Source organism: Asterias amurensis, chromosome 6 (assembly GCF_032118995.1).
Source record: "Asterias amurensis chromosome 6, ASM3211899v1".
Taxonomy (NCBI): domain Eukaryota; kingdom Metazoa; phylum Echinodermata; class Asteroidea; order Forcipulatida; family Asteriidae; genus Asterias; species Asterias amurensis.
Window position 1 is genome coordinate 22,669,426 of NC_092653.1, and position 14,129 is coordinate 22,683,554.

Here is a 14,129-nt window from a genome sequence, read left to right on the forward strand (position 1 = left end):
AATTCTATATAAGCTTACTACTAGTTTTCGCAGCATCTGTGGTTGAAAAATATTGCGAATTACTGCTTTCTGACGGGAAATTCATCGAGGAATTTAATTTCACAAGTACTTAGAATCATCATGTAACCATTGCATCTGCCCACCACAAGGCACTTATTATTACCAACACACAATTAAGTTTCAAGCGGAATTCTTACGTGAGTTGCGCCTTGAATCAAGGCCAATGTATTGTTCATTAATGGCATTTCGCACAATGGGAAAACAGTTCAATTCTTCCCAGTGGTCAAGTTAGAGAAGGCCTACCTTACATTATATTGTTATATAAAATAATCTAAGAGGAACCATGTCAAACCAGGAGGATATCTATACAATGATTCTTTATGTGTGCTTGATATGGTCATACGTATCAATAGGGAGGTTTAGCTGCATTTTCTAACGCAAGCAAAATACGTGAACGTGAACGTGAACGTGAACGTCCAGAAAATTGTGTTGGAATCTCAATTTTGTTCACATCAGGTCTATATACGTATAGGCCTACTGTCAGGAACGTCAAACGTGAGCATGAAATACCCGAAGTAGTGACGTTACCTAGAAACAACACCGTTCACCACGTTCACGTTTTCGCTCGCGTAACGTGCAGCTAAACCTCGCTATTGGCTGAGAGTCTGAGAGTCGTGCTCATCAAAGATGGTGGTCAATGACGTCATGTGCATACATGTATACTCGCATTTTCGGAGTTTTCACGTGGAAGTATTTCTCTTTCAGCTGATGGCGTCCGCCTGTTAATAAGTGGCGACCGCTGGGAAGTGACAGCAATTGAAAGAGAATCAATACCTGGGCCCAATTTCATAGAGCTGCTAATTTGCTTAGCATGAAATTTCTCCCTTGATAAAAACAGGATTACCAACCGAATTTCCACGTGATTTTCAGGATAATCAAACAACAGCTGTATATACCAGTAACAAGCAATACGCAACAAATGAAAATTTTGTTGGTAATCCTGTTTTTATCAAGGAAGAATTTTCACGCTAAGCAAATTTTTGTGCTTAGCAGCTCTATGAAATTGGGCCCTGATTATAAAAGAGAAACACTTCCTGCATAAGATCATGATAGAACATCACAACGTGCGAATGACAAACACTTCAAAGTGAAAAAGAACGCGCGTGACACTATACTGAACAGCTCTCCATTGCCCGTTACCAAGTTTTTATGCTAATTTGAAATAATTAACAATAGTACAATACCTGTTTGAATCATGGCCAGTTTTAATTTCCCCAGTGTGGGATAATAAAGTTCTTATCTTATCTTATCTTATCTTATCTTACCAGTACAATAGTACCATTACTAATTACCAATTACCAAAAGTTGAATCGCTCAACATTCATCCTTCATTTTTAAATCGAGGTTAATGATGATGTCATTATGCAGCTGTTAATTCATCTACAAAATCTAGCATCGGGGGTCGACTCTACTGTGAAAACAAGTTGAACGTATCAGGTTTGTTTGAAATCAAAGATGAGGGACTATGCTGGATGTTTGTTTAATTTGCAGATCTTATCATGGTGTTAATGGCTTACTGCAAGACTGGTCGAGCCCTAGGAAGACACGGTCACCCCTGGGGATAAGGATCAATGTGCATTATAAAACAGTCACGTAAAGGTGTGTATCAATTACTATTGCAAAACACGAAGAGCATCCTCCATTTAAAAAACAAAAATCAAAGATATCATAAAATATAAAGTATATAGCGGCAGTATAGCAAAACAGGCACCCATAAGGCCATAAACCCCTAGCACTAAAGTATAGTCAGTAGACATCAATGGCGTTACGGCAAACCAAATACACCCATGCAATGCCTCATTCAATCTCTTAAAGTCACCTGGAAGTGGTATTTTTCAAAATAAAGATTTTGTCACTAATATATGTGTTTTGATGAGTGGAATGTGAATAAACAGTTAACTAAGGTTTTAAAAAATTAGTTCTTATGTTGTTTACAAATTTAAGAGTAGACCCCGACGCGAGAGGGCGCTGTTCGTGACGTCAATCGAGGCAGACTTTGCCTGTAATGCGTAGAGTAAACACAATTGCAAAGTACATGTACGGACCAAGTCGTGAGTTTGTACGTTTTTTTCTTTCTTTTCTGGCAATGCCGACCAGGTGTATTGCTGCTGAATGCAGAAAAACACTTTTTGAAATGTACCAACTCACGACTTGGACGTACATGTACTTTGCACGTGTGTTTACTATACGCATTGCAGGCCAAGTCTGCCTCGATTGACGTCACAAAAGGGGTAGGCGGAGTCAGCCCCCAAACAACTTTATATATTTTTTTAAAATATAAATCGTGACAAACAATTACTAAAAAAATTGTTTTATTGTTCGTAAGCATATACTCTTATGTTTGAAAGAAAAAACAATTCTATTTCCAGGTGACTTTAAAGCTATTACAGCGAACGAACTAAACATCTTTAAGTATTTGTAAATATAAATATGACCAATCACGGCACTTGAAAACTTCACTTTGTGACGATTTGCACTTATGTTATGTTAATGGACCTTCCGGTTATATGGAACAAAAAAATAGTACATTTTTTTATTATTATTTAATAATAAAATGGCAGCGAACCGTAGTCTGGTTTGCACCCGCGCAGCATTTTACATAAGACCTCGGGCGATCCTAGTAATAACAACAGCCTGCGGTTATAATTTAGATTGGTCAATTTAACTTGCTCGAGAGTTCCAATTTTTCAGATCCTCTGCACTAAGGCTTTGCCATAAAAAATAATATACTGTTATATGAGCACCGTTATGAAATGACTGAGAATACTATGGGGATGAAAGTATAACCACTAAAAGCCAGGCTTTGTGCCGTGCGTTGTACACTATAGGCCGTTAATGGGCCTACCCTACATACTGCAGCCATTCTTCGATTGCACTTTACAATTGTATGGTTAATGAGAAAATTGCTCCCAGTTGTTGGTCGGCCTGGAAATTGACACACTTTTGAAAATGAATTGTTTCATGACATATAGTCCAGATAACTTTATAATATTGTAAACCCTCAAAAAGGTACGCAATATCAGTATGGAACAATATAAAGCACATCGTGTTAAAGAGTGGCTTTCATCAGCGTTCAGTTTTGTGGCACAATCCATGCTTTTAAATCATCACACAAAATAGCAATATAGTCCAGGGGTGGATTTCACAAAGGTAGTCCTAACTTAGGACTAGTCCTAGGCAATGCTAAGAGATAGGACCAGTCCTAAGTTAGGATGAGTTACTGGTCCTAACTTAGGACCAGTCCTATCTCTTAGCATTGCCTAGGACTAGTCCTAAGTTAGGACTACCTTTGTGAAATCCACCCCTGATAACTTTATAATCTTGTAAACCCTCAAAAAGATACGCAACACCAGTACGGAGTAATATAAAGTGCATCATGTATAAGAGTGGCTTTCATCAGCATTCAGTTTTGTGGCACAATCCATGATAAGCTTTTAAATCCGAAACAGTAGCAACCTAAACCTTTTAAATTGTATCACTAATTCTATACCTCTTAAACATTTTAGTCTACGTTGTTGTGTTATTTGTTGCAGCTAAAGTTCGATTAGCGACAAATACTGTTATACTTTTATACTTGAACCAGTTATACTGTCTGCCAATTGTTGTCTATACCCGGGGTGGAGACAAAGAGATAGGACTATGTCGTATAGATTTAATCTAAAAACCTACAAAGTAAATCTGACTAATTGTAAAGTTAATCTAAAAGCACACTAATCATCAGGCTAATCTTTTAGGCTCACTAATTATAAAAGTTCATACAAGTACACTCCTCCAAAGAAAAGTTTCCTTCTGAAATACAGTTGAGAAAAACATTCTGTTGCCCACCAAGGGTGAAGACAAAGAGATATACTACCGTCGTCGTGATTTAATCTAAACGATCACTAATTTCAGGCTAATCTTTTACAGTCTCACAAAAGTTCATACAAGTACAACTCTACGAAGATAACTTTCCTTCTGAAATAATGCCAGTCGAGAAAATTATATAGCATTTTGAAGACCTCCAAAGTTATTCTAAAAGCTCCCTCACTAAAAAAATAAATCTGAAAGCACACTAATCATAAGATTAATCTTTTAGGCTCAACAATTTTAAAAGTTCATAAACGTACAACTCTATACGAAGAAAACTCTCCTTTTGAAATAATGTCAGTCGAGAAAATTATATAGCATTTTGAAGACCTCCAAAGTTAATCTAAAAGCTCACCAATTACAAAGTTAATCTTTTAGGCTCACTTATTATAAAGTTCACATTATACAAGTAGGCCTACAATCCTCCGAAGAAAGGTTTCCTTCTGAAATAATGTCAGTCAAAAAAGAATAGTTTTGGAGACTTCCCTACAATTTATCCCTTTAGTCCCTGCACCGCCCGAGTTTGCTGAAATTCAATTTCTCAAGATTCTTGCAGTAAATTACTGGAATCGTAGTTCAAATTTTAAAAGACAGCCATGGCTTAATGTGTATGCACAATTTTGTACCCATTCGGTAATATTTGTATAAAAGTACAAGTTCTCATGGGAACAATAAATGCCTCTCGTTAAACGGCTACGGTAATTTTTATGGCGATTATTTTTGTGCACGGATAAAATGGACACAATAGCTTTTCAAGGCTTTTATCTGGCTCAATGCTCATACTGATTAAATGCGAAGACGTTAATTTTCGACAATATCATGACAGATGATCAACAATTTCCTGTTTACTAATGAGCGGTTTTTTTTTCGTAAGAGCTTAACTATTTCATCATCATTAGCTTCGACAAGTCAACTGTGAAGGGAGAATTAGTAATGATCTATAACAACTAGATATATTAACAAATGCGTAGACATACTAATGACTATCGAGTTTTCTTTTGATGTTCCTTTTTTTCTACAAACACAAGCTAGCGAGGTTTCCTCGTACCACATACAGTGTATCGCTATAGGCGGCTGGGCGGTACAGCGGCTAAATGGATATACTCAATGGAAAACTTTGGAACGCTAGGTGGCAGCAGACTTACCAGGTAAATTGCCATAGACCTTTTCGCAAATACTGGGGCGCGCGCGTAAAGCTTGGAATTAGATGCATTGTGGTCTAGCTGGTAGCAAAATTTGATTCATATATATCCCACAATGCACCTCATTCAACAGTCTGCGCTTGCGCATTGGTACTTGCGATAAGGTCTATTGTTTACGTAATTCTGAGCATGCGCTCATTACCGAGAACAATGGATGTAACCTGGTAAGTCTGCTGCCACCAAGCGTCCCACAAGTCTCCCATTCGATAGCCGCAATCAAAGTATGCCACAGTTTGTTATTTTTATAACACGACGGTAAAAAAAATCAAGTAATGAAACGAGCCTCCTTTTGTTTACGCTTTTTCTTGCTTGTCTTTAAGGTAATTTTTTTTTGCATCAGAATGATCTGAAGTCATGGGCTGTGATGGCATTTTGTATTTACACTGTTTTCAGATGATCGTGCGATAATGGACCGTGGAAGGAATTAACTTATGGTACACCATCAAAATTAACCATAGATGGAAACGGCGGCAATCTTTGGAATTTTGATGACAAACACTTCTACGAAATACACGCTTAAGGGGTATATCATTAGTAAGTAATGATCTCAAATTAGTCCCGTTAAAGTATAAATATTCCATTACAGATATAACTGTAGGCTCTATATTGCATTTAGATAAATATTTATTTTGATGTAGCCAGTGGCATTGGAGTTAAAAGCTTTCGAGCACAGTTTGGTTAACTATTTTCCCAGGCAGGCGCTTTTTGCTTATTTCCCCATATACTGTATGGTTTTGTTCTTTCTGTATTTTGTGTTAATAAATAACTTGCACTAACAACCATACGATAGTCAGGGCTGTATCAGGGCCAAATTTACAGAGCTGCAAGCACAAAAAAGTAGCTAGGCTAAGCACAAGCACATCATGCTTACCAGAGCAAGGGTATCATGTCACATGCATTATCTTTATATGACTGGTATCCTATCTATCACAGAGAGCAACTTGCCTGCTTAAACAGCAATTCAATGAATCGGTTCTAATTCCCGATTCCACTTTCATTAACAGCCTGGCCGAGTCTGTTTCACTAAGTAAGTTGCTAAAAGAATGGTCTTGTAGTGACCCAATTCACCTGATACATCAGAATAATCATGGATGCGCCTTTTTGGTGGTCAATGTCACTGTGCGTTATTCAGTGAAGTGCTTATTTTAGGCGTAAACCTATTGACCACGAAAATGGTGAGCGAGGCACAATCACCGCGTGTGTCGTGCGTGCAAGTGGTCAACTAGTGGATAAAGGTCGATTTTGGTGGCTTCCCCTGTCTTTCACCTCTGCAGACCCCGGTTCACATCCCACAAAGGAGAGGAGACTTTAACTTGGGTTTCAGACCTTTATACCTGATTCTGTGCAGTTTTTCCTCTCTGTGTTTTTCTTTCATCTAAAATGTGATTAAACAAGGTCTCTTCACCTTTAGATGCACACTAAACAGTACAAGCCTTTGAGGACTGGAAAGACTGTTTTAATAAAACAATCAATAACAATTACAATGTAAATGATTGTCATTCATTGAAAAAACCCACAATCATCACCTCCTCTCAAGGCTAAATGATTATACATCTCAGACACGAACCAATCAATCATATTTCCATTTAATACTGAGTTCAGCGTAGAATTTAAAGACCTACTTGAACGAACATGGAAATAAGTAATCTTTGCTGAAACTCAATTCAAATGTTTCTTGTCAGTAGAAAATTAAGTTCACTTGAGATTAAACAAAATTTAAATTAAGTAAAAAGCAATCATTTTGAATACCCTTCTCCGATGCTTTTCAGAAAGATTTGCTAAGAAACATGTTACGTCACATGGTTAGACTCGATTCAAGTCCCGTTCTCGTGTGAGCGGTCCTCAAGCATAACTATTAACAAGCCGTTCAGTGCGCGCTCGCCGTCAAAATGTCACCCGCGTGCGGAACATGTTTGGGGGAATGAAGAGCATCACAAAACAATAGTTTTCTTGCGATGGCACGGGATTGGGACTTGCTCCGTTTTGTACCCGCTTTGTTGCTGCAAAAAGGCATGAGATATAGCAAGCAACACCCAACACATGAAGTCAAAGTTTTGCCATGTTGATGCACGCCGGCGTCAACGATATGTAGGTATGTAGGTATAACTTGGTTTGAGAAATCGAGCTGGGTTAACTACAAAATCAGGCTGTGTCTGAAACGGCGACTTCGGCTAAAGCTACGGCTATAGATCAGCGCGTCTTCTAGTGTTAAAAAATAGGCAGAGGTGCGTGATCTAGCCGTATAGCTGCAGCCGGAGTCGCCGTTTCGGGCACGTCCTTGGCTATCCTATGGAATATGTGACCTGTGACATCACATGATGTTTACAAGAGAGCCACAGAGCCTTGACTTAATGCAGGCACGATTCGTACAGAGCTCAATAGAAGAAAACATAAAATCTTATGTTCTATGGAGATTGCACTGGCTAATTCTTGTCAAATTTTGTCCAGCTTTTACTTTATAACTCTTTTTGATTTATGTGGAAATATGACACAAAATGTAAATTTTCCCATATGACCAGTGCAGTATATCTTGCCTGCCAAAAAATTCAATGAATGTTTAAGGTCACACTTATTGTAAACAAAGGTCACATGGTATATAAGCACAAGAAAAATATTGCTTAGCGAGAATATGTGAACAGCCACAATTATATACCGTTTACAGTGACTGGTATACCCCAATTTTTCACCTAAGAATTCGACATGGTGATGACGTGGAGACTTTTGATTAATAAAGACAACAACATACATAATAACATACCAACTAATTTCGTATACCGCAATTCCATCGAGATCACAACGAGGGACAACGGGAAATCTAATAACAGAATCGACAAACCAAATAGACAGAGTATCTAACGATGAAAAAGAGTGGACAAGGTTTTGTAAAAAGTGTCAATTTAATTATCCAAAGAAGAGAAAAACAAAATATATATATGTATATATATCATTCAAGCGGTTGCCTATCTAGTTCATCTCTGACGTTGCTAGGGAAACGCAGCAGTTAAAGAATACGAATGTGTTGCTGACGGTAAAGCGGTTTCCAGCGCAAAAACTTTATAAATTGCAATTAGAAGATTAAAACGCATTCGTAAGAAACACTTTGGCAGATTGGCAGGGAGGCCCAAGGCCCGACACCATTGCAGATTAATTATGCATCAAGGACGGTACACTTCTGAGAGCATCGGAAAAAAACTAATGATTTCACGATCCTTGTGCAAAGCAAGTAAACATAATGCTGCAAGCATAGTGTATAATATCCGTTATGAGTGAAAGGAACACGTTGCCTTGGATCGGTCGAGTTGGTCTTTGAAAAGCGTTCTGTAACCGTTTTTTATAAAATGCATATGGTAGAAAGATGTTATAAAGTAGAATACAATAATCTACACAAATATGCCTCGAAATTGCGTCGTTTTCTTTTTACCTCGTCGACTTACACGGTCGGCCATTATGGGAGTCAAATTTTACTCCCATAAATGGCCGACCGCGTACGGTTCGCGACGTACAAGGAAAACCGTGCAATTTTGAGTGAGACTATTTTTTGTGGGGATCATAATATTTTAATTTTAAAACATCTTTCTAACCATATGCATTTCATAACAAACAGTTTCAAACGCTTTTTATAGACCCAACTCGTCCGATCCAAGGCAACGTGTTCCTTGAAGATGAATGATATATTAAAGGCACTGTACATGTTTGGTAATTGTCAAAGACCAGTGTTCTCACTTGGTGTATCCCATCATAAGCATAAAATAACAAACCTGTGCAAATTTGGGCTCAATATGGTCATCGAAGTTGCGAGAAAATGATGAAAGAAAAAACACCCTTGGACGAATTTGTGTGCTTTCAAATGAAATAAAAGACTTCTAGCTATAGAAGTCTTTTATTATTATAGTGAGAAATTACCTCTTTTTCAAAAACTACAATTCTTCAGAGGGAGTCGTTTCCCACAATGTTTTTTACTCAACAGCTCTCCAATGCTCGTTACCAAGTCAGTTTTTAAGTTAATATTTGTTTTGAGTAATTACCAAACGTGTACCTTCCCTTTCATAAACGAACCCCTGATAAATCATTGACATGCTGCAAGTTGGTGCTAAATGCAGATACCCTCGATGAAATCGCTCATAAATATTGTTTGAAGCTTTGCACGATGTGGATAAATAAAAAGAAACTACAAATAGTAAACTTGCGTTTTCAACTGAAAGACAGTATGCACTATCGGTAATTGTCAAAGACCAGTCTTCTCACTTGGTGTATATGCATAAAATAACCAACCTGTGAAAATTTGAGCTCATTTGGGCGTCGAAGTTGCAAGATATGAATTAAATAAAAAACACTCTTGTCACACGAAGTTGTGTGCTTTTAGATGATTGATTTCGAGACCTCAAATTAGTGCAATATTGTAATGCTTTCTAACATGTATACAAATAATGGTTTGATATTGACATTATAATGTAACGCAGGTTGTTCAAACAATGAAATTCAATATTGCAGTCCAGCATCAGATTTGTCTATCACTGTGAGTCTCACCTCGTCCCGTGATAAACAGGAATAAAAATCGGGGATCGAGAATACAGGTCAAATAAAAACAGACTGACGCAACACATATAAAATCTATCTGTACTTTATTTTAAAATACCGTCTTTCAAAATATCTTAGGTACTTACGTACAATATTAACAATGAATAACATGGATTTTTTTTTCTTTTTCAAAATCAACAATTACCTCAAAATTCTGATATGCCTTCCATGCACTAAATTACACTTGGAAAATAGAATTGTCCCCGAGTTTAAAGGTGTTTGAATTATTCACAGTTAAAAATAACAAATCCATTGGAGTCGCCCCCGCGCGCTCAGATCCTTTCCCCACCCAAAGAGGTTGAAAAAAATGCACACTTTTAACCATTTAGCCACTGGACCGCCCAGCCGCCTATCGATATACTGTATGTGGTAGGAGGAAACCTTGCTAGCTTGTGTTTGTAGAAAAAAAGGAACATCAAACGAATCCTCGATAGTCATTATTAAGCTAATGAAGCTAATGATAATAACATAATTTAGCTCTTACCACAACAAAGCGCTCATTAGTAAACACAAAGGAAACTGTATTTATTTATCATTCATGATAATATTGTCGAAAACCCACGCCTACGCATTTAATCGGTATAATCATTGAGTCAGATAAAAGCCTTGAAAAGCTATTGTGTCCATTTTATCCTTACAAACAAATATTCGCCATAAAAATTACCGTAGCCGTTTAACGAGTGACATTTTATTGTTTTCATGCGAACTTGTACTTTTATACAAATAGCAAGGTTCAAATTGTGCATAAAAATTAAGCTGTGGCTATCTTTTAAAATTTGAACTACGATTCCAGTAATTAACTGCAAGAATCTTGAAGTATTAGTTTTCAGTAAACTCGGGCGGTGCAGGGACTAGAGGGTTAAAGGTTCTTCGATGCATCAAATAGCCTCCAAAGTATATCTTTGCTCTCGCCTGCCCCCCAATACAAAAATTAATAAACAAAAATAAATAAATAAATACAAATTTAAGTCAAATGTTTGGTTAGTCCACTGAACCATTCAAACACAATTCTTGAGAAAACACCAACCGTATTTCGTTTCATCGAACAAATTGTACTCGACAATGGAATCCAATTTACAGAAACACAATCTTATAAGCGAAATTGCCTTTTCCCTTCACATCTGTGTGTTTGTGTTATTGACAATACAGTATTTCAATTATGTATTGTTTGGGGCAGTCAGTGTGTCGCCAAATCGCCATCGGTACCACCAGCCTTGCGGAAGGCTGTGGAAAACCTTCCCGATGGAATTTAATACTGTCAAGAATTACAATAATAGAAGACAAACTTTATAAAAGGAAGAAAAAACATCAAAACAACATCTTCACTGTTCAAAGTTATTATACGGGATTTGTAATGCTTTGTTAACCACAAGAGCAACCGACTACGCACATGGTTTGAACCTGGGTCAGTAGCTTCCTAACGCACGGTTGAGCCAAGTAATTTGGGGGTAAAACAAAGAAAACATACCAAGTGGTTCGAGTCCCACTCTAGTAATTTGTTCGACCCTAAATTGTTTAATTTTAATCTGAAATCTTGCTGATTATGAAGTTTAATATACGAAACCATGGGTACTGTGGTCAGAATGACTTTTGAAAGGAATCAAAGTGACTCACTAACTTATTTATTTGAAAGTTTTCAGAAATCGTTAATCTGGTTCAAATATCTGTTAGTATACGATTGAGTGTTTTACAAACTATCGGCCGTACATGCCACTTAAACCGGTTGTTTTTATCAACAAAAGAAAGGTCTATAATAAGGCTATCAGATAAGCTACAATGTCACATGCTAAATATTTGACTGGTATCCCGCTCATTTCTGCCAAAGTAGGAGACTGTTAAGTATTTCCGTCTGCCCTATGAAATTAGTCCCTGGGCTTAGAATTTCACCGTAAGCGAAGCAATGAAATTGGACCCTCACGTGAACGTGTCACCTCTGAGATTTTAGATTGTGAAAAGAATAATTTTTGTCTCGCTGATTGCGTTATACGTACCATCCATTTCAGCTAATGGACTGTGAGGAAAATTTCAACTTCAATCAATAGAGAAGTCGTACACAAGAAATGCATCTAGGTTGACAATAAATTACTTCTATTCAACAATCGAGACCATGAAAAGGCTAGCTGTCGCAACCCAGTCTAATGGTTTTATTCAATTCATGCCTTCCAAGACAGAAAAGGTCGAACATAAAGTATTAAAATAATCGAATTACATCCCTCTATACCTGAAAGTAGACCGGGTGGATTCAAGATTTACAAAAACGTCTGAAGGCTAATTTCAACGTATAAACAAATTTTAGTAACCCTTCAGAAACGTCTTAATGTTAATTTCAACATAGAAACAAAATTCAGTCATACTACAGATCATGGTGTTGGGTCAGGGGTCCGCTTTAGGGCCCAGAAATCGTTCAAACATTAGATACTCTCTGGTGCAATCAAGAATATTTCCGGAAGCGTTTTACAAACTATTTTTGCACATTAGCTTTATCAATTTTGATTGATACACGGGGAGGCTGCTTCGACCCCCCGTAATTCGCTACTGGATGAAATCTTTGTTTTTGTAAGAGCCTATGGTTCACTCTGTTAGAACCACAACTAGAAGTTCGATTTTAAAACCGATCTGTAATGTGTTTCAATATTTATGGTGATTGATTTTGAGAAGGGCAACTCGTCCAATTGAGCAATATTCGTACTGATAATTCACCAAATGGTAGGAGAAAAAAAACCTTGCACATAATGTAGTCTATGTATGAATAATAATGTTAATGATATAATAGGGAAAAGCACATTCAATGTTTTTTTTGTTTTTTTTAAGAGTACGTACATAACCAGACAGTCTACAGATTTCATTGGAATTAATATGTGACAATTTTAGCATCATACTATTTTGTTTTTACCCCTACTGTAGACTACTGTAGTACTTAGTTATGTGAACAAAAACCCTTCACAGGCATTTTACTCGTAGGATTTGAAACCATGATCTTTGCCTTTCTAGAGCCTGATTTCTTATCAACTAGATCAACGAGATTTTCCCGGTAGCTAAACAGTTCTAATCCTGTGTTTTTTCAGCATACTCCCCCGATGTTAAATTTAGCATGGATTCAATATTTTAACATAGTTGACGATACACATTTTGGTGGGATACAATAGGCCTAGCCATACTCGATTGTTTGTGATCGCATCTAAATATTGACCAGCAATAACTATATCTATTGGTCTAACCCGTGTCACGAAGGTAGCCCGAGCCTAAATGTAACCCATGTGAAGTGCATAGACGCCGACCAAAATTAGTCTGAACATATAAAGTATATCCATAGCCCTGTAATCCTATATTATTCTCTTGTAAACTATCAGAGCATAGGCCTACTACGGATCGAAACGTTGAGTAGTTGTTAAGGCAGTAGACACTATTGGTAATTACTCAAAATAATTATGAGAATAAAACCTCACTTGGTAACGAGTAATGGGGAGAGGTTGATAGTATAAAACATTGTGAGAAACGGCTCCCTCTACAGTGACGTAGTTTTCGAGAAAGAAGTAATTTTCCACGAATTTGATTTCGAGACCTCAGATTTAGAATGTGAGGTCTCGAAATCAATCATCTGAAAGCACCCAACTTTGTGTGAAAATTTTTCTTTCATACTTATCTCGCAACTCCGACGACCAATTGAGCTCAAATTTTCACAGGTTTGTTATTTTACGCATGTTGAGATATACCAAGTGACAGGACTGGTCTTGACAATTACCAATTGTCCATCGTCTTCTATTTTCAAAACCAACACTAACCAAATAGATTTTCACATAGTGTTACCGCAAACCTCTCTAATAGTATGTTATGCAGGCAGCTATATAAAGTTAAGGTTGAGGTAGATTGAGGAACAGGGTGACCTACCTTTAGGTGTGGGCTAATAATAGCTATACGGTTGGGCCACATTTATATCTCGGGCTACATATAGGTATCCAGCTACAAGGGTGTGCTGTACGTTCTTCATATTGTATAAAGTGCAGTCAATCTAAACTTTACAACACTCTCAAAACAGTTTTTTTAAAACGTATCTCATTTAAGATGAAAACAGACACGACGACTGTTACATGACCGAGTATAATGTTTCCGACTTAAGTAAATCTAAACACCAATATGCCATTAAAGTGCGAGTGGTTTCTTTTGATCGGTAAAGATACAAACAAAATTCACTCAGTGCAACCACACTGACTTAACACTATTATTAAATATGAGATCAAAATATAAAGTTATATAAAAATTCAGCAGCCTGCCGCGAGGTTGTAAACAGTTTGGCAGGAGGATGATAGTAACGTTTCATTGTGCGGCAAGCCACCGGCAGTAGGATAATCACATTGCACGGCGCACATAGTGTGCAATCAGGTGGTATAATGTCCTTTATCGCAAGTCAGTTTAGTCATGTATAAGAATTTTAACGAATCTTCT